We start from the raw sequence: 19873 nt of genomic DNA, 5'->3' as shown, positions 1-19873 counted from the left end.
AAACGACAACGTTCTATTAAAAAGATGAAACCAATTGCATCACACGACGCCGTTCTCAACTTCTTGCACACAACTAACTGTCATCAACCACCTTTCCATTTCTGACGTATGAATACAACACAGAAGGTTTCCCTTCTCATCGCACCTTGCCCCTTCCATCTCACCATACCAAGACTGCAACCCTTCCACTCCAGCACTTCCTTAATCCATAACACCCTCCCCCTTTAAAGCACCTTGCCCACAAGGTGAGGAAATTACTGCTGAAGCTTCCAGTAAGGTTCCCATGTGCAATCTTCCACTCCAACACCTTCCCATTGAATCAAGACTTCCACCAATGCTCTATTGTTCCTCTTGACACTTTTTCTCTCTAAAATTTACTTAGGTTGAGGCCTTAGCTACCCTTGCAAGTCATTTGGGGGTAAGGTAGAAAGATGTAAACTGATCCCCAATTTTTTTTTTCTTCAAGACAGAAACATGAAAAACTGGATGTATGAGTGAATCCAAGGATAAACATAATCGATATGCCACTTTGCCAATTCTATGAGTGATTTGAAATGGCACAGAATATCATGGTGAAAGTTTAAGATTTCTTCTGGTTGCCACAGATTGCTATCTATAAGGTTGGAGTTTAAGATAAACCCAATCCCCCACAGAAAATTCCCTGTCAGTCCTATGCTTGTCATAGTAAAACTTCATTCTATCTTGTGCCAGAGATAAATTGGTTTTGAGTGTAAGAATAATCTGTTCTCGAGTTTGCAATAGCTGATCCACTGTCTGATTGGAAGTCAAACCAGAAATATAAGCCTGAAGCTTAATTGGAGGAACCCCGTACACAGCTTCAAATGGAGTTAGCTTTGTGGAAGTGTGGAATTATACCACCATTAAGCCAATGAAAGCCAATCCACCCATAGCTTGGGTTTGTCACTAGAAAAAGACCTCAGAAAGTGTTTAAGACATTTGTTGACAGCTTCTGTTTGGCCATCACTTTGAGGGTGATAAGCTGAAGAATAGGAAAGATTAACTCCTTGCAATTTGAAAAGTTCTTTCCAAAATGAACTAGTAAATGTTGAACCACGATCAGAAACAATGGTTTTAGGTAAACCATGTAGCTTAAAACATTATGGAAGAAATGTGAGGCCACTTGAGCAGCTGTAAATGGATGTTTCAAAGGCATAAAATGGGCATACTTTGATAATCTGTCCACTACCACCATAATGACATAATACCCTCTGGAAATGGGCTACCCTTCAACAAAATCCATCGAGAGATCAGTCCATATTTGCTTAGGAATAGGTAAAGGCTGTAAAAACCTAGCTGGAAGGACATTTTGAGTCTTATTCCTTTGGCAGGTGTCACATTCTTGAATGAATTGCTTAACATCTTGCTTAAGACCAGGCCAATAAAATTCTAGTCTAGCTCTATGCAAATAGTTGTGGAAACTAGAATGGCCAGCAGTAGGACTAGAATGCAAGTAATTCAAAATCTGTTGTTTCAAGGACAGAGAATCAGGCATATAAATTCTGTCTTTTTTAAACAAAATGCCATGCCTCAGTTTAAATGAAGAATTAGAATTAGGATCAAGTTGTAATGCAGTAATTAGTTTCTGCATATCCTGATCTCTATCATAAGCTACTTTTAATTCTGAGAGCCATGTTGGTGTAGGGTATGATAAAGTTGCCAATTCCCTAACTACCTCAACCTGATCTTTGCGAGACAAGGCATCAGCCACCTTATTCTCCACACCTTTCTTATACTCAATTGTAAACTCATAGCCAAGGAGTTTAGAAAGCCACCTTTGTTGTGCAACAGTGCCAATCTTCTGCTCAAGTAAATATTTAAGGCTATGGTGGTCAGTTCTAACCACAAAAACACTTCCCAAAAGGTATGGCCTCCATTTCTTAACAGCTAGCACTAAGGCTAGGAACTCTTTTTCATAAGTAGAAATTGCTAAATTTCTTCCTTTCAAAGCCTGACTTAAAAAGGCTAATGGTCTTTGACCTTGTATCAAAATCGCTCCCACACCAGTTGCACAAGCATCACATTCAATGACAAACACTTTAGTGAAATCAAGTAGAGCAAGAACAGGACGGCTTGTGACAACAACTTTCAAGGCATTAAAAGACTCAGTAGCAGAATCTGTCCAAGCAAAAGCATCTTTTTTTAACAAAGATGTCAAAGGGGCAGTAATCTGACTGTAGCCCCTAATAAATTTTCTATAGTAACCTGTCAATCCTAAAAAACCTCTTGATGACTTCAGATTTTTAGGTATTGGCCAAGTAACCATAGACTCTAATTTTCTAGGATCTGCCCTCACTCCCTCTTTTGAAATCAGATGCCCCAAATACTCTATTTCCTGGCATGCAAATCTACACTTCGACTGTTTAGCATAAAGCTGATGATGCTGTAATGTTTGTAGCACATTAGATAGATGAGCTAAATGAGATGACATGTCTTTGCTGTAAACCAGTATGTCATAAAACAAAACAATGACAAACTGTCAAAGGAATGGTCTGAAAACTTCATTCATAAAGCCTTGAAAAGTTGAAGGGGCATTAGTAAGACCAAAAGGCATTACAAGGAACTCATAATGCTCTTCATGAGTTCTGAAAGTAGTCTTATGAACATCCTCATCCCTCATGCGTATTTGATGATAACCTGCCCTAAGATCCAATTTAGAAAAAATTGTAGAACCTGAAAGTTCATCCAAGAGCTTAATCACAACATGAATGGGTATTTGTCTTTAATAGTGACTTCATTTAAGGCCCTATAATCAATGCACATTCTCCATGTGCTATCAGACTTCCTGACTAGCAAAACAGGTGAGGAGAAGGGTGATTGACTAGGCCTTATAACACCAGAAGTCAAGAGCTCCTTCATAATTTTTTCAATTTCTGTTTTTTGAAAAAATGGATATCTATAGGGCCTAACAGTAATAAGAGAAGTTCCTTGCTTCAAGTTAATTTTGTGATCATGGGATCTATTGGGTGGCAACCCAGTAGGTTCATCCAAAACATCCTTATACTGTTGTAAAAGGTGCTGCACTTGTTCATTTGGCAAAGCTGAAGACTCAATGGAGTCACAAGCAACTACTTGCAGAAAGAATCATTTGTTGTCACAGCCAAAGGTCTTAAAAGACTCATCATCATCAATAAGATCAGACTGAGGTACTGTCAATCCTTTCAAAGAAACTGTCTGACCAGCCACTGAAATTGCATATTCATATTCACAAAATCCCAGAGAATAGGACTTGATGTAGATAACCATTGGATGCCAAGAACCGCATCACATCCTCCCAAAGGAAGAGTGAACAAATCAACTGTGAATGGTATACCTTGAATTAACAAGGGAACAACCTTACATTTTCCAGTACTGTTAATAAGCTGGCCATTAGACACCTTCACACAAATAGTCTGGCCCAATTGCACATGCAATTTACATCGAACAGCCACTACAGTATCCACAAAATTATGTGTACTGCCACTGTCAATTAGAATGACCAACTTTTTCTTACCAATAAAAGCAATAAGTCTCATTGTCTTAGGTCCCCTAGCTCCAACCATAGACTGAAATGAGATAGAAGCTATTTCAGCTTCAACTTCCACAGGCTCAACAACCACTTCACCACTAACATTAGCATCCATTTCACAACTGGAATCATCAAATTCCATACCTTCTAACAAAAATAATTTTGGCTTTGCACACTTATGACCTGACTGCCATTTGTCATCATAGAAATAACGAAGGCCTTTTTTACGCCTTTCCACCATTTGAGACTCAAAAACCTTATGATAAGTAAGCTTAGCTAAAGGTGGAACCCTCGGTGTAACTAAGATTGAAGGAGGTTGCCCAGGATTCAACATACTTGACTCTGGACTAAACTTACTCGAATCAGTAAATGAATTTCACCAAGGATTCCTTATACTCAGCACATATTGTTCTTGAATTTTGGCTAAGCCAAATGCATCATTCAAAGATGAAGGATTTAACATCCTCACAGGTAGCCTAATCTCATCACGTAAGCCACTAAAAAAAAGCTCAACTTATTCCTCTTTGACAAACCTTTAATACGATTGTAAAGAATCTCAAATTCAGCTTTGTAGTCATTAACTGTACTAACCTGCTTGAGTCGAGTAATTAACTTCATTGGATCATCATTGAGTGGATCCAAATCGAATCTGAATAGCTTTGATGAAGTCCTCCCAAGAGTGAAAGGTTCCTGCCTCACTAGCATCCTGGAACCAAACCAAAGCCTCATCATCTATGTGGAAAGAAGCAATGAAAATACATTGACCAGGAGGGACCTGGTGATACAGAAAGTACTGATTCGCGAAAGCGAGGAAAATATAACTTAATTCCTCTTACAAAACCTCTATCCACAAGTTCTCTGTTACGCACTCCTTCCATGCCTTCCTCCATATCTTCGTTTCTGTACAGCGTTTGTTGATCTTGATTATCTCGATGTATGTTACCAGAATCCTCAGAATCATGACATGAAATCTTAGAGATTTGTTGTAAAACCTCCTGAAACTTCTTATCTTGTGCCTCTCTTTCCAATCTCGCAGCCTTTTGTTGTTTGAACAATAAACCAATCGCATCTTCAATTTGTTTTGGTTGTCGATCTTGTTGCTGCCGTAAATGATTCATTGAATCAACTATTTGAGCATACGAATGCGTTCCTTCTGCCATGGCTGATACCAACTGTAATGGACCCAAACTGACTTGTTCGAGAAGTCACTCTCCAAAATTAGGGAAGAAGAGAAGAGAGAAGAGACGAGTCTGTAATTGCATGAATTATCCGTTGGGGACTTTCCCCCCAAGTTCTTCTATTTATAGTAGTTGTTTGAACAAAACGACAGTGTTTTAACAACACTTATTGTAGTTCCCATAAGTAAAAACGACTGCGTTTACAATTAATAAAAAGAAAATACATTAAACGACAATGTTCTATTAAAAGGATGAAACCAATTGCATCACACGACGCTGTTCTCAACTTCTCGCACACAACTAACTGTCATCAACCACCTTTCCATTTCTGACGTATGAATACAACACAGAAGCTTTCCCTTCTCATCGCACTTTGCCCCCTTCCATCTCACCATACCAAGACTGCAACCCTTCAACTCTATCTATACCAGATCTGACTTGGCTTAATTGGGTTCCTATTTTAATTGATTGAAAGTGACTTCGGATGATTGAGACAAGTTTAATATTTTCTATGGATAGATAAGAATGGTATCTTGGCATCTATGGATAGACAATAACAAAGAGGCCCGCTGCGGACATACAAGGACATGCAAAACTGGAAATGTTTTTAGTTTCTTTGTATAGTTGACCAGGCCACATGATCTGAATTATGAATGGGTCCTTTGCTTGACTAACCGACGAAAAGTAGTATGCTTTGATTCAAGGCTAACAATTTGAGAGGCTCGTCTACTTCCTTCTGTTTTAAACTGCCTTCATCCCATGTCTTGATTCCTCGTTCGATGAGTTCGAGTGGCAGGGGAACGACTTCTACCGACTCCTCCATTTCCGTTAAAGGTACATCTTTTCCTCCGTTCTTGAGTTCATGTATGTAACATTATCTCTTCAACAATTGTTCTCCTTTCACTTCTCCAAATCCTATCTTTGTTGGGAACTTCATCTTCAAGTGATAAGTGGAGGTGACGACTTTCAGACTATTCAAAGTTGGTTGTCTGATGATCACATTATAAGAGGAATGGGCTTTTACCACCAGGAAATCTGTCTTGGTAGTTCCAACGGTTATGGGCAGCGTGACAGTGTATATGGGCTGGACTGTTCCCCCGAGAACCCTTTTAACGGTGTCGATGATGGTCGTAGTCGGTTGAGATCAATCCCCATTTTCATGAACTCGTCCCGAAAGAGAAAGTTAGTCGAACTTCTATTATTCATCAAGATTCTTCAGGTGGTATAGTTGGCGAGGAGTTGCATTACTACCAAGGCGTCGTCATTGGGGTATTGTACACCTTCAGAATCCTCCTTACCGAAAGAAATGGAAGCGGTTTGGATTCTCGCTTTCTTGGGTGGCCTTTTTAATGCAAAGATTTATTCGTATCTTGCTTTCCAAGCATAGGCCTTCCTACTAGATGAGTTAGATCCTCTTGCTATAGTTCAGATCTCACCCAGTAGAGCGTTGTTCTCGGTCGGGTTGCGGTGAGGATTGTCTCTCACATTGTTTTGTGTTGTCCTTCTTCTCTTCAAGCTTTCGCTCCTCTAGGGTTCTCTAGATCGTCGCCTCCACTTATTCTTGAGGGCGAGTCTTGACGTGCGACCAGTCATTCTAATTCTCCACTTTCTTACTTGGCTTCTATTTTTTCCTTAAGGTTACAACAGTTTTCCATCCTATGCCCTCCCACTTTTTAGTTATATCAGAATAACTAAAACATCCCAATGCATTACTGATCATCATAAGTTCAGTTCAAATCCAAATTGTAGCATAACTTAGTACAACTAAATATTAAAAATCTTTAAAGTTAAATTAATCACTTCATGCATTCTAGAGCATGAAGGACTAGGGCCACAAACATGATGATCAAATCTATGCTCCTCTCGAGGTCAGGCTCCTCCTCAATTAGTCGGATCCAGTGCTCCATCTAATCTATCATTCTCATATCTTGACACAATTTCTATCATTCAAGTGGAACGATAGTGGGTCCATAAGGGGTGAGATTTACATGAAATCTCAGTCAGTTAACAATCAACTTGCACAAAGATAAATTATGCATGAAGAATGATAAATATAAAATGCATGAAATGTAGAAAAATGTACGTTTGTATCCCATCTAGATTCCTCAACATTTTCAGAAAAAAGGAGACACATTTTCGTCCAGAGAACATTTTTTACTTTAATCGTCAAGAGATAATATTTTCATCATAACATTTTATCATTTTTAGCAATTTATAACTTAATCATAACGTGTGGCATCGTTACAGTTCCCCATGTGCACTGTGAGTACCTACCAGTGGCTGTAGTACAACTTACATTGAAACTACGTTATCTATAGACTCATTCTCAATGCATTGGTAACATAACATAATATTATAACATCACAACGTGTATGCCCACCAGTATTAAGTGTCATAACATATTGACTTAGCTCCAAGGTTCTTTAAATAGAACCCATTCGAAGCTCGTTGACTGTTCTTTGTCAACCCGTGAGTTACCACTCCATTTTTAAACACTCCAGAGTGGGCAGAGGAGTTCCACTAGGATAATTCCCTATCCTAGCTTTTGGGATCGTTACAAAAATTATTTTCATGCTAAGTTAAAAAAGTGTTCAATGACATACACATATATAGTAAGCTTTTTATGTGAAATGACATTTGTAGATGCAATATGCTAAAAATGGTAGAAATATCACATTTCATGTAAATATATACTCAATGTATCATATAACATGATATTTTATGTTCAATGTGATAATTGAAGTATGAATGAGGAACTTATCAATAAATCATAAATAATCTGTCAATATGTAAGTTAGAGGCCAACTTCCTCGATGATCACTTATTAATGCATGCAAACTTTGTATATACTTTTTAAAATTGGTCGCAAACTTTGTAAATACTTGTTCATGATGTTAATTTATGAACATAATGAATCGTATATAGACGAGAGAAATTGATACAAAAAACGTGTCCCCTAGCCTGCCATAGCCTTCTTTTCTTACAACATGGTGACATCGATCTACTAGCTTCTTTTTTCTCTGGTATTCCAATTTTTGACTTACTTTTTTTATGTTTTGCTTCTTTGATTGGTAAATGGGCAGGTGGCAAAACTGCTTTTGAAAAAATGGAAATTATTTCGTTAATCGTGGGAAAAATAGTAGATTATTCAGTTGGTCCAATCGAAAAACAGTTTGGCTATCTTGTTTTCTACAAGAGCAGTATCGCAACTCTTGAAGAGAAATTTCAGAGGGTACGTGAGAAGGAGGAGGCAGTGCAACAATCTATTAATGGAGCCCAATGGAATCATGAAGTAGTCGCAAGTGAAGTTAAGACCTGGCTAATAAATGTGGAGAAAAAAATTGAAGAAACCCAGATATTCCTTCAAGAAGATGTGAAAATTAATAGGATGTGCTTGACTGGTTGGTGTCCAGATCTGAAGCTACTCTATTCCTTGGGTAAGAAAGCTCAGAAGAATACTCAAGCTATCAATGACTTGCTAACAGAAGGTGGAAAATATGATCGGGTGTACAATATTAAAACTCCATTAGAAGTAAGTTCATCATCCACAGATCAACGGTTTACAGATTTTGAATCTTGAAAATCGTTGATTCAAAATGTTTTGGAAGCTTTAAGGGATGACAATATCGACATGATTGCATTATGCGGTATGGGAGGGATCGGCAAGACAGAAATGGCCAAAGAGATTGAGAGAAGAGTGAATTTTGATAATTTATTCCATAATTTGACGTTGACGTCAAGAAACGAAGAAACTTGCAATGCGATGAGAATTCAGAAGATTTTTTAGGTTGGATTTTTATCTAAAGAAGAAGCGTGGAATCTTTTCGTAGAGATGGCAGATGATTGTATCAATACCTTCGATCTAATGTCAATTGCAAAACAGGTCGTGAAGGAATGTGCACGTTTACCCCTTGCCATTGCGATAGTTGGAGGTGCTCTTAGCAACAAAAGCGACAAAAATGAGTGGAAAGCCGCGCTTCAGCAACTTAAAATGTCTATCCCACAAAATATCTATGGTCTGCATCCAAAGGTATATTCTAGCATAGAGTTCAGTTACAATTACTTAGAACGTGACGAAGCCAAATCTTGTTTTTTGCTATGTTGTTTGTATCCCGAAGACTATAATGTTTCGGTTGAACATTTAGTTAGGTATGGAGTTGCAAAAAGATTTCTTAAAGGCTTGGGTACTGTGGAACAAACAAGAGTACATGTCAGCGCAATAGTTAAGAATCTTAGAAGAGCAAATCTCTTGTTGGATAGCGACTGGGTTGAATGCGTCAAATTGCACGATGTTGAACGAGATGTTGCCATATCAATTGCATCCAGAGACGAAAATGGTTTTATGGTAGTGTTGGACAGAGGACTTAAAGAATGGCCACAGAAGGATAGATATGACAATTACACCGCAATTTCTCTTTTACTTGGAGAAATGAAAGGGCATCCTATTGAGTTAAAGTGTCCCAAACTTCAACTTTTGCGACTATCATGTATGAACCGTTCAGAAACGTACCCAGACAATTTATTTAACGGGATGAAGGAGCTGAAGATGTTGTCTTTGCAAAAGGGTTGCTTTTCCTTGACGACGTTGCCACCATCAATCCAGATCCTCCAGAACCTTCAGATGTTGAATCTGGAGAATTGTCGCTTAGGAGATGTGTCAGCAATTGGAACCCTTGGACACCTAGAAATTCTTGGTATTCGTAATTCATAGATCGAGGAGTTGCCGTCGGAAATAGGAAATCTTAGTCGATTAAAGTTATTGGATATGAAGGGATGTGATTCTCTAAAGAGAATTGCAGCTGATGTATTATCCGGTTTATCTTGACTAGAAGAATTGTACATGGGAGGATTCAAGAATTGGGGATGTACGACTACGATGGAAGGAAATTTTGAAATAACAAATAATAATGCAAGCCTTGCTGAACTAATTCCTCATTCTGATCAACTGGTGGTTTTAGAAATCTACTTTGAGTTTCAAGCCTTGCCAAAAGAATTGGACTTCAGTAACTCCAATTTCAGGTTTAGGATAAATTCTAGAGAATCTATGGATAATTGGAAATGGAGAAGAAACAAATGATAATGCAAGTCTTGCTAAGTTAATTCCTTATTCCAGTCAACTGGTAGTTTTAGAAATCAGTGTGCCAAGTATCTTGTGCTTGCCAGAAGAATTGGATTTCAGTAACTGTAATTTCAGATTTATGATAAATATTGGTGTAAAAGATTGGACAAGTGAGAGATATTTATTTGAAAATACTTTGAAACTGAAAGTAGAGGATGCAAGTGATCTTGGGGAATACCGAACAATTCGTTCACTGTTGAAGAAAGCTGTAGTTTTGAGGTTGGATATTGCAAAAAATTCGAAACATGTTTGGTTTGAGAAAGAGGAAAAAGAAATTTTACCATGGAGCTTGAAGGATCTAACAATTATTAAATGTGAAGATTTAGAAAATCTACTCGAAGCCACATCGGATAGTACTCCACCTAATACCTTCCATCTCCTGGAGTCACTATCATTAAATTACTCACCAAGGCTCATTGGCATATGTAAATCCACGGATTCAGTTGAGGTAGGTTCTCCCAGTTAACTATACATATATGATTCACTTTCTATATGGATTAGTTAATGGTTCTAACCTTGCTGAAAAAAATTGTAATTTCGAAATGACTATTCCTATTCTAAAGACTCTACACTGCACACTGCTTATATGATATTTGAACATGAGGGACTTTGGTTTATATATACTATAGTATATATTATATTATATATATACTATATAATATACCTAAAAAACTGGACTGAACCAGACCGGAACCGGTAAAACCGGAAGTACTAGTTTAAGGGTGTAACCGGTGCGATATCAGTTTTCAAATCTCAAAACCGATACCTACCGGTTCGGTTCTAAAATATACCTAAAACCGGACTGAACCGGACCTGTTACACCCCTCGTTATATAAATTAAAAGCAGGTACTTATGTAATTTTCATCTAACTAATTATAAATAATTATTTAATTCTCTTTTAGCCTAACTATTTATGCTTAGATTATATAAAAATTAAAGGTTAATAATTTTAAGACAAAATATTAACTATTGATTATTGATAGTACATATACTATTAGTACTATTAATTTATTATACTTAATTAGTTAAGTACATACTTAGTTAGACAATTTAGATTATATCATTCACTTGATTTGTTTTCATCATTTTATATAATTCTTTTTGTCAAAAACATGGGAAAAAAATGACTTGGACTGAAATACCCTGATAAGACTGACCAGGCCGAACCAAAGCACCAAGCGGTTCGTTTTGGTCCAAAGTCCTTATCGGTCTAAACTTTTGGTGGATTTAAAAAATGGGTCCAGTCCAAAATTTTCCTCCAAGTCTAGATCGAGTATAGCCCTAATTGTGAAGATCAATGGCTGGCAAGCACAATGGTGGGGGCGATTGGCAATCCGATGGCCCAAAAGTGACACATCAGAAACTTTTAATCTAATGAAAAAGGAAACAAACAAGCAAAAGAAAACCAGTGACAAACGAGAGAAAAAATTGGAAAAGCTACAATATAGCAGCTGAGGAGGACGAGCTCCTCCCTGCTCTCCAACGAAAGTTTACAGTGAAGGTAGCTACTATGTAGCATTGTAGCAACGTAAGTTTATGTTGAAGGTTCCAGAGAGAGAGAGATGAAGTACTCCACTTAATTTACTTCATCACCAATATCATTCAATTGATAGCATATGAGTAGTCTATTTTTCTGCAAATTTTTACAAAACTGTTAGTGCATTTGTGTAAGAAAGACGAAAACCCACAAACAAAAGATCCAACGAAGGTTTTCTACAACCAAAGAGGCTTGGATTTCCTTTTGAAGCGCCATCTATATTCAGTTTTAGTATGTGGATGACGGCATGTTAATATGGCTTGATATTCCTATTCTAAAGTTTGACAAATCTAGAAAAACTTTCTGCAAATCAATGTGATTCATTGGAAGTGATATTTGAACTTGAGGGACTAAATGCCAAAGAAAGCAATATCTTCAATAATTTGACAGTGTTGTCTTTAAAAGTTTTACCGAAGTTGTTGCATATATGGAAGAAAGGCCCACGAGATATTAAGGGATTTAATTGCTTGAGATTGCTACAAGTATGGGGATGTGATAGTTTGAAATGTTTGTTCACACCATCCATAGCAAAACTGTTGTGAAAAACGATGACAATAAAGTAAATTCAAACACGGGAAAACAAGCAATCACACACGACACAGTATTTACGTGGTTTGGCAAATTGCCTACGTCCACGAGAGCTGCAGAGGATTTGTATTACTTGAGGAATCACAATACAATTTATGTAGAACGGCTAATGTTCACTCTAATGCAGTACAAGTCATAAAATATCACTATATATATGTTATGCGGCGGAAACCCTAAATTCAGCAGAATTAGTGATGTTCGCTCGCGCGGCGTGTCGAGCTCGCATCGAGTGAACCTGTTTCCCGCAACTGCTCGAGTCATGTGTCGAGCGGCTCCTCAAGCGAAGCTCTCTGACTTCCCTCCACTCGAGCTGTGTGTCGAGCGGTGTCGAGCGAAGCTCTTTGACTTGCCTTTGCTTGAGCGGTCTGTCGAGCTATCTTTGAGCGAAGCTCTCTAACTTGTATTCGCTCGAGCGGCTAGACGCTCCTCTCGAGCACCGTGGACCAGACTCCAAATACTCAACAATTCTCCCACTTGGAGACTGGTGCACCCACAGTATCGCCCTCTGCCTCAAACATGATATCCTCCACCTCTGCAACTCACAGCTCCTGTCTTCATGCAAGAAGACCAACTGAAGTTGGGCACAACTTCAGTTTCTCAAGTGTAACACCCTTTGTCAACATATCAGCAGGGTTCTTACTTCCACAAATTTTCTCAAGTAGCAACTGTTCATCATCTAACAATGCTCGTATAAAGTGATATCTGATTTGAATGTGCTTAGTCCTGGAATGAAATGCTGGGTTCTTGGCAAGGAATATGGCACTCTGACTGTCACTGTAGAGAATGCCCTTCTGATTCTTTTTACCCAATTCCTCCAAGAAGCCCTGTATCCAAACCATCTCCTTTGCAGCTTCTGAAACTGCAATATACTCAGCTTCTGTAGTAGACAAAGAAACTGTCTTCTGTAGATTGGAACCCCATGAAACTGCAGTACCACCCAAAGTGTAAACAAACCCTGTGGTACTTTTTCTGCTATCAGTATCTCCAGCTAAATCAGCATCAACATAGCCTTGCATCTCTAAGCCCTCTCCTGAGAAACACAAGCACGTTTCTGAGGAGCCTTTTAGGTACCTCAAAATCCACTTCACTGCTTCCCAATGTTGTTTTCCAGGGTTACTCATGTATCTACTCACAACTCCCACTGTATGGGCAATATCTGGTCTAGTGCAGACCATAGCATACATAAGTGAACCAATAGCTGAGGCATAAGGGACCTTACTCATATAGTCTTGTTCCTCTTCTGACTTTGGTGCCTGATCCTTGCTGAGTCTAAAGTGACTACCCAAGGGTGTGCCAACGGACTTGGCCTTGTCCATATTGAACCGGTTGAGTACCTTTTTCACATACTCAGCCTGTGAGAGTCTCAACGTGCCTCTGACCCTGTCTCTGACAATTCTCATGCCAAGGATTTGCTTTGCAGCTCCTAAATCCTTCATTGCAAAATGCTCTGACATCTGCTTCTTCATATTATTGATCTCATCAATATTTGCCCCTGCAATAAGCATGTCATCCACATATAGCAACAAAATAATGTAAGAATTGTCAAACTGCCTGACATAGCAGCAGTGATCTGCCTGACATCTGTTGTACCCTGCACTGCACATGAAACTGTCAAACTTCTTATACCACTGTCTAGGAGCTTGTTTCAGGCCATACAAGCTCTTCTTCAGTCTGCAAACTGAATCTTCCTTTCCCTGTACCACAAACCCCTCAGATTGGTGCATGTAGATGTCTTCTTCAAGATCTCCATGAAGAAAAGCTGTCTTCACATCTAGCTGCTCAAGAAATAGATCTTCAGTAGCAACCATAGCCAAAACTAACCTGATGGTTGTGATCTTTACCACAGGTGAAAAGATCTCAGAGTAATCAATGCCCTGTTTTTGCTGAAAGCCTTTTACAACAAGTCTGGCCTTGTATCTCTTATTGCCATCATGCTCAGTTTTACCCGGTACACCCACTTGTTGTGTAAAGCCTTCTTCCCTGATGGAAGTTCTGTCAACTCCCATGTCTGATTCCCTAATAAGGAATCCATTTCATCCTTCATGGCCAACTCCCACTTGCTAGAATTTTCATCTTGCAAGGTTTCTTGATAACTCTGCGGTTCTCCACCATCTGTCAATAGAATATAATTCAAAGTAGGTGAGAAACGATGTGGAGGACGAATAGTCCTAACTGACCTACGAACTGCAGCTGTAGGAGTGGACGGCGCTGGATCTGACTGCGAAATAATAGGAATGGGTGCACTGTGCCCGCTCTCCCCGTCACTCATTTCCCTACACTGCACTGTGACCTCTGGTAGATCATAAAAACTCACAAAGTCAGACTCCTGAGGAACTGCTTCAGCAACTGTGCTAGACTTGTCCTTGTACATAATCTTCTCATTGAAGATCACATTCCTGCTTCTTATAATCTTCCGACCCTGATCATCCTAGAAACGATAGCCAAATGTCTCATCTCCATAGCCAATGAAATAATATTTCCCTGACTTAGCCTCAAGCTTACTACGAGCATCAGAATCAATAAGAACATAAGAAAGACAGCCAAAGATTTTAAGATGAGAAAATTTGACCTCTTTCCCGCTCCAAGCCTCCTCAGGCAATCCACAATCCAATGGAACTGATGGCCCTCTGTTTATCAAGTATACTGCAGTGCTAACTGCATCTGCCCAGAAAGTAGGTGGTAAGCCAGAATGCTGCCTCATGCTTCTAGCACGCTCATTTATGGTTCTGTTCATGCGCTCAACAACTCCATTTTGCTGTGGTGTCCCAGGAGCGGTCTTCTCCATTCTGATACCCTGAGTAGCACAATACTCCTTGAACCCACCATCAATATACTCACCACCATCAATATACTCACCACCATTATCAGACCTTAAGCATTTCAACTTCAAGTCTGTCTCTGTCTCAACCATGGCTTTCCAAATTTTGAACACATTAAATACATCAGATTTGTGTTTCAGAAAATAGACTCATACCTTCCTGCTGTGGTCATTAATAAATGTAACATAGTAACGAGAACCTCCAAGAGATGCTACTGGGGAAGGTCCCCACACATCAGTGTGCACAAGATCTAGTCTCTCTGACTTTAGTGTTCTGCCACTCTTCAAGAAACTGACCTTCTTCTGTTTCCCCATAATGCAACTCTCACACATATTGAGATCAACTGACTTCAGTTCTGGTAGCTTGCCTCTAGACAGAAGTTCTTTCATGCCCTTCTGACTCATATGGCCAAGCCTGCAATGCCACAAATCTGCTGTGCTCTCTGCAACAGTAGCAGCAATAGTGTTATCCAAACCAGTAGTCATATAAAGTGTACCAATTTTCTTACCCCGAGCCAGTACCAATGCCCCTTTGGTGACCTTCCAGGTGCTATTTGAAAACACCACTGAATGTCCACAATCATCAAGCTACCCAACAGAAATGAGATTCTTCTTCAACTCAGGAATGTGTCTGACCTTTTGTAAGGTCCATTTGTTCTTGTTAGGAAGAGAAATATTAATATCTCCCATCCCTACAACATTCAAAGCCTCTCCATCAGCTAAATACACCTTTCCAAAATTACCTGCAACATAATTCTGCATTATCTCCCGATAGGAAGATGTATGGAAAGAAGTCCCTGAATCAAGTATCCAGTCATCAACTGGACTATGAACTGCAAGTAATAGTGCATCATGTACTTCTTCAGTTACCACATTAGCACTATCATTCTCGGTCTTCTTTGGATTTCTACAATTCTTCTTTATGTGACCAGCTTTGCCACAATTCCAACAAGTTGCCTGCTGGCCAGGCCTTGACTTGCTCTTGCCCCTGTTCTTTGATTTTGATCTGCCTTTGTTTGAGTTCCTGTCTTGTGCTCTCCCCCTAGAGTCAACATTCAATGCTGAACTCGAACCTGAGGTCTCGCCTGAATCTTTTCTGTGCACCTCCTCAGCCAAAATCAAATCACGAATATCATCATATTTCAACTTTGACTTACCGGCAAAATTACTAACAGCCATTCTCATGGCTTCCCAACTATTTGGCAGTGATGCCAATAGTATCAATGCACTTGTCTCATCATCAAATTCAATTTCAATAAACGACAATTGATTTGTGATAGTATTAAAATCATTCAGATGTTGTGCAACAGACGTACCATCTGCCATCTTCAAATAAAATAGCTTTTTCATCAAATGTACCTTGTTATTTGCTGATGGCTTTTCATACATACCTGACAAAGCCGCTATGAGATCCGCAGTCGTCTTCTCCTTGATGACGTTGTGAGCAACGGATCTCGACAGGGTTAATCGGATAACCCCCAGGACATGTCGATCCAACAGGGTCCAATCAGCAACTAACATGCTGTCCGTCTTCTTCCCCAACAATGGAAGATGAAGTTTCTTCCCATAGAGGTAGTCCTCTATCTGCATCCTCCAGTATCCATAATCCGTGCCATCAAACTTCTCGATCCCCGATACCTTCACTTCCTCTCCAGCCATCATTTTTTCTCATACCCAAACCTTGGCTCTTGATACCAATTGTTGTGAAAAACGATGACAATAAAGTAAATTCAAACACGGGAAAACAAGCAATCACACACGATACAGTATTTACGTGGTTTGGCAAATTGTCTACGTCCAGGGAGCTGCAGAGGATTTGTATTACTTGAGGAATCACAATACAATGTATGTAGAACGGCTACTGTTCACTCTAATGCAGTACAAGTCATAAAATATCACTATGTATATGTTATGCGGCGGAAACCCTAAATTCAGCAGAATTAGTGATGTTCGCACGAGCGGCGTGTCGAGCCCGCATCGAGCGAACCTGTTTCCCGCAACTGCTCGAGCCATGTGTCGAGCGGCTCCTCAAGTGAAGCTCTCTGACTTCCCTCCGCTCGAGCCATGTGTCGAGCGGCTCCTCAAGCGAAGCTCTCTGACTTCCCTCCGCTCGAGCTGTGTGTCGAGCGGTGTCGAGCGAAGCTCTCTGACTTGCCTTTGCTTGAGCGGTCTGTCGAGCTATCTTTGAGCGAAGCTCTCTGACTTGTATTCGCTCGAGCGGCTAGACGCTCCGCTCGAGCGCCGTGGACCAGACTCCAAATACTCAACAAAAACTTCTTGTGAAATTAGAGAAAATACAAGTACACAACTGCAATGAAATGGAAGAAATCCTTGCAAAACAATCAGGAGATGAAGAGAATAGAGATATGATTGCATTTTCCCTAGTGAGGACCCTCAAGCTCGGGAATTTACAAAAGTTGGAATGTTTTTACACCGAAGATAATCATGCCTTTGAATGGCCATCTCCGGATAAAATAACAATTGTTGGATGCCCAAAATTAAAAATGTTTGTTTCGACAAATACAAAAGCGCCTAAGCTAAAGGGAGTGCATACGGATTCCAGAACTTTTCAACCAATGGTGGAAGGAGACCTCAATACCACCATACAACACATTATCAAAGGAAAGGTATGTTACAATTTATAACAAACATTGCTTAATGTGAAATGTTTTACTTAAACTATTTGTTGACTGTCGTAATAGTAGAGATATATTACTAAATTATGATACTTACATTGCATTTTTATGTTAGGAAAATGGAAACTAAACATCATTCACCACGTAGTAACATAGTGTTTAGATACCCAAGAGTACTATAAATCAATTTTTCAATTGCTAGGCATCTTATGAGTTAATAATTGAGTTTTATGACGTGGTTTGATATATGGGTTCTCTCTTCTTTTAGTTTTTCTCTATGGAGTTACTGAGCAGGTACTAGCTAATGCGATTATATATTTTTTCCTTTATAGAATCTAAATTCTTAAAGTTCTTATCTTCGGATTTAGTAAGTCTATATTATTTCTCTCTTTCTTATTTTATAAGGTAATTATGTGTACAAATTGGAAGAAATTTCAAATATTCAATGAAGATCAAGAAGACACATAATGCATGTATCAACTTTCCCCATCTAAGAAGACACATATAGCCTATTCTTGAAATTACAAACTCCAATTAACCTTATATCCCAAATAAGTGTAAGTGCCTAACCCCTAAACCCTTTTCATTTGGAGAATGAGATCATGAAATGAGAATATGTGAACAATAGTGAAATAGTTTGAGTTAAGATGTTTTATTAGATTTTGGAAAATGTGATAATACAAATATTATGAAGTTAAAATATAGTTAGAATATTATTTTTTTATTTGAAAATTTTGACTTTTTTTTTTGTTAGAAGTTTGGAAAAGTTGTAATGATTAGGTATTATTAGATGAAAAAGTTGAAAAGTGTTTGTATTTGAGAAGGAAATGAGATCAGATGAAATAATCTCTATTCCCAAACAACCCCTAAGTTTCCTATTCATTGAGACATTAACTAAAACTCTCGAAAAAGGGGTGATAAACTCTAGTTTAATTTAAGAGCAAAACCTTACATCTCGGTCATACGAGAAAGAAAGGTGCCTAATTGATCTTCATGAGCTTAGTCTTTGCCTCTTTGTAATATAAATTTAAGTTGTTTTCAGTACAAAATGCAAACTCCATTTTACCTCAAAATTTATGTGTCTTCTCTCTCCCACCTGAGAGTTTTGAGTTCAGGCAAAAATTTAGAGGAGATTTTTTTCCTAGCCATTGTTTAGTCTTTTCCATTATGTATATAAACAAGATGCCTGCTAGCTAGCAAGCTAGACGTGGAAATTCCAAATGACATATGAATTTGTCATATTACTTCCCTGCTCTTTCTAATCCCTAGACAACACTCTCCCCTTGTTATTTGTTTTCTTTACGCCTTCTTTGGGTAACAAGGTATTCTTAGATATTTCCTTCCCAAGCAATACTTAAATACAAAATATTTTTCAATTTCAAATCTTCTACATTTTCATCTAGTGATTACATAATCATTATCCAAACACAAAACTTAATACAACTTTTTCAAACTTCTAAACAAAACACAAAAAAATAATACAGCTTTTTCAAGTTTCAAAACAAAAAATATTTTAAAATTATATTTAAACAATTTTGTAACTTTATAATATTTTTATTCATTTTTTTCTTTTATTTTCCAAAACCCAATAAAACATCTTAACTTAAATAATTTCACTACTATTTAAAATTATTTCATTATTATTTACAGATATTCTGGGATATTCTAAATCTCCTAATGAGCCTCAATTTCTATATTGTATGTGGGTGCGCTATGCATCTTTTTGAAAATTTCCACAGTACTCTGCTATGGTGAGTTCCACTGTTTAAATAATTTCACACACTATATGTCTTGTAACTAGCTCCCTTAAAAAAAAAAAAATATCATTCCATTACTACTACACACAGACTAACTGGCCGAGAACTACTACTTTAATTGTTTCCTCTATGATAGTAGAGAAATTTATCATTTTTTCTTGAGTACTTTAATTTGGGTTGCAAACCATGTGCATTTATATCATGAGTTAAATGATGAAAACCACCATTCCTATCAGCTAATGTTTTTGGGATAGTTTGTAAGTTTGCAATCATTTAAAAGTAATTTGTAATTGCATCACACAACTTTATATGCAGGTTGATCATGTTGATGCTGGAACAACTGCTACAGAGCACTGATTGTATAGGATTAAGATCATATTAATATTTCCGTATATATTTTAGATATTAGTCATTTGGATATATTTAGAAGTAAGAGTGAACGAATCAAATGATTTTCTTATTTCTGTAAATATATGTTGATAGTGTCGAACTAATTTAAAGTAGTAGATTTGCATAAAGAAACGCCAAATCTTTATTGGATTTCCCAAATCATCTATTTACGTTCATTGTTTAATAATATGTAGAAGCCAATATCGGGACAATTAAACAGTTCCCTAATGGTATTTTCGTTTGTGAATTATTCAGTTGTTACTTTTTGTAAAGTTTAATCCATTTTCAGCTTGATTCCATGTAGTTACTCGAATCAGCTGGCG

At 38.1% G+C, this 19873-nt stretch overlaps 1 pseudogene; it reads left to right on the top strand.

Moving 5' to 3' along the window:
- Positions 1-7810: 7810 nt before the first annotated feature.
- Positions 7811-10289, top strand: LOC121244190 (annotated as a pseudogene).
- Positions 10290-19873: the final 9584 nt, after the last annotated feature.

The sequence above is a fragment of the Juglans microcarpa x Juglans regia genome, chromosome 8S (genome assembly GCF_004785595.1).
Source record: "Juglans microcarpa x Juglans regia isolate MS1-56 chromosome 8S, Jm3101_v1.0, whole genome shotgun sequence".
NCBI lineage: Eukaryota > Viridiplantae > Streptophyta > Magnoliopsida > Fagales > Juglandaceae > Juglans > Juglans microcarpa x Juglans regia.
The sequence above is the reverse complement of the archived record's forward strand: the minus strand, read 5'-3'. Positions and strand labels throughout refer to the sequence as shown.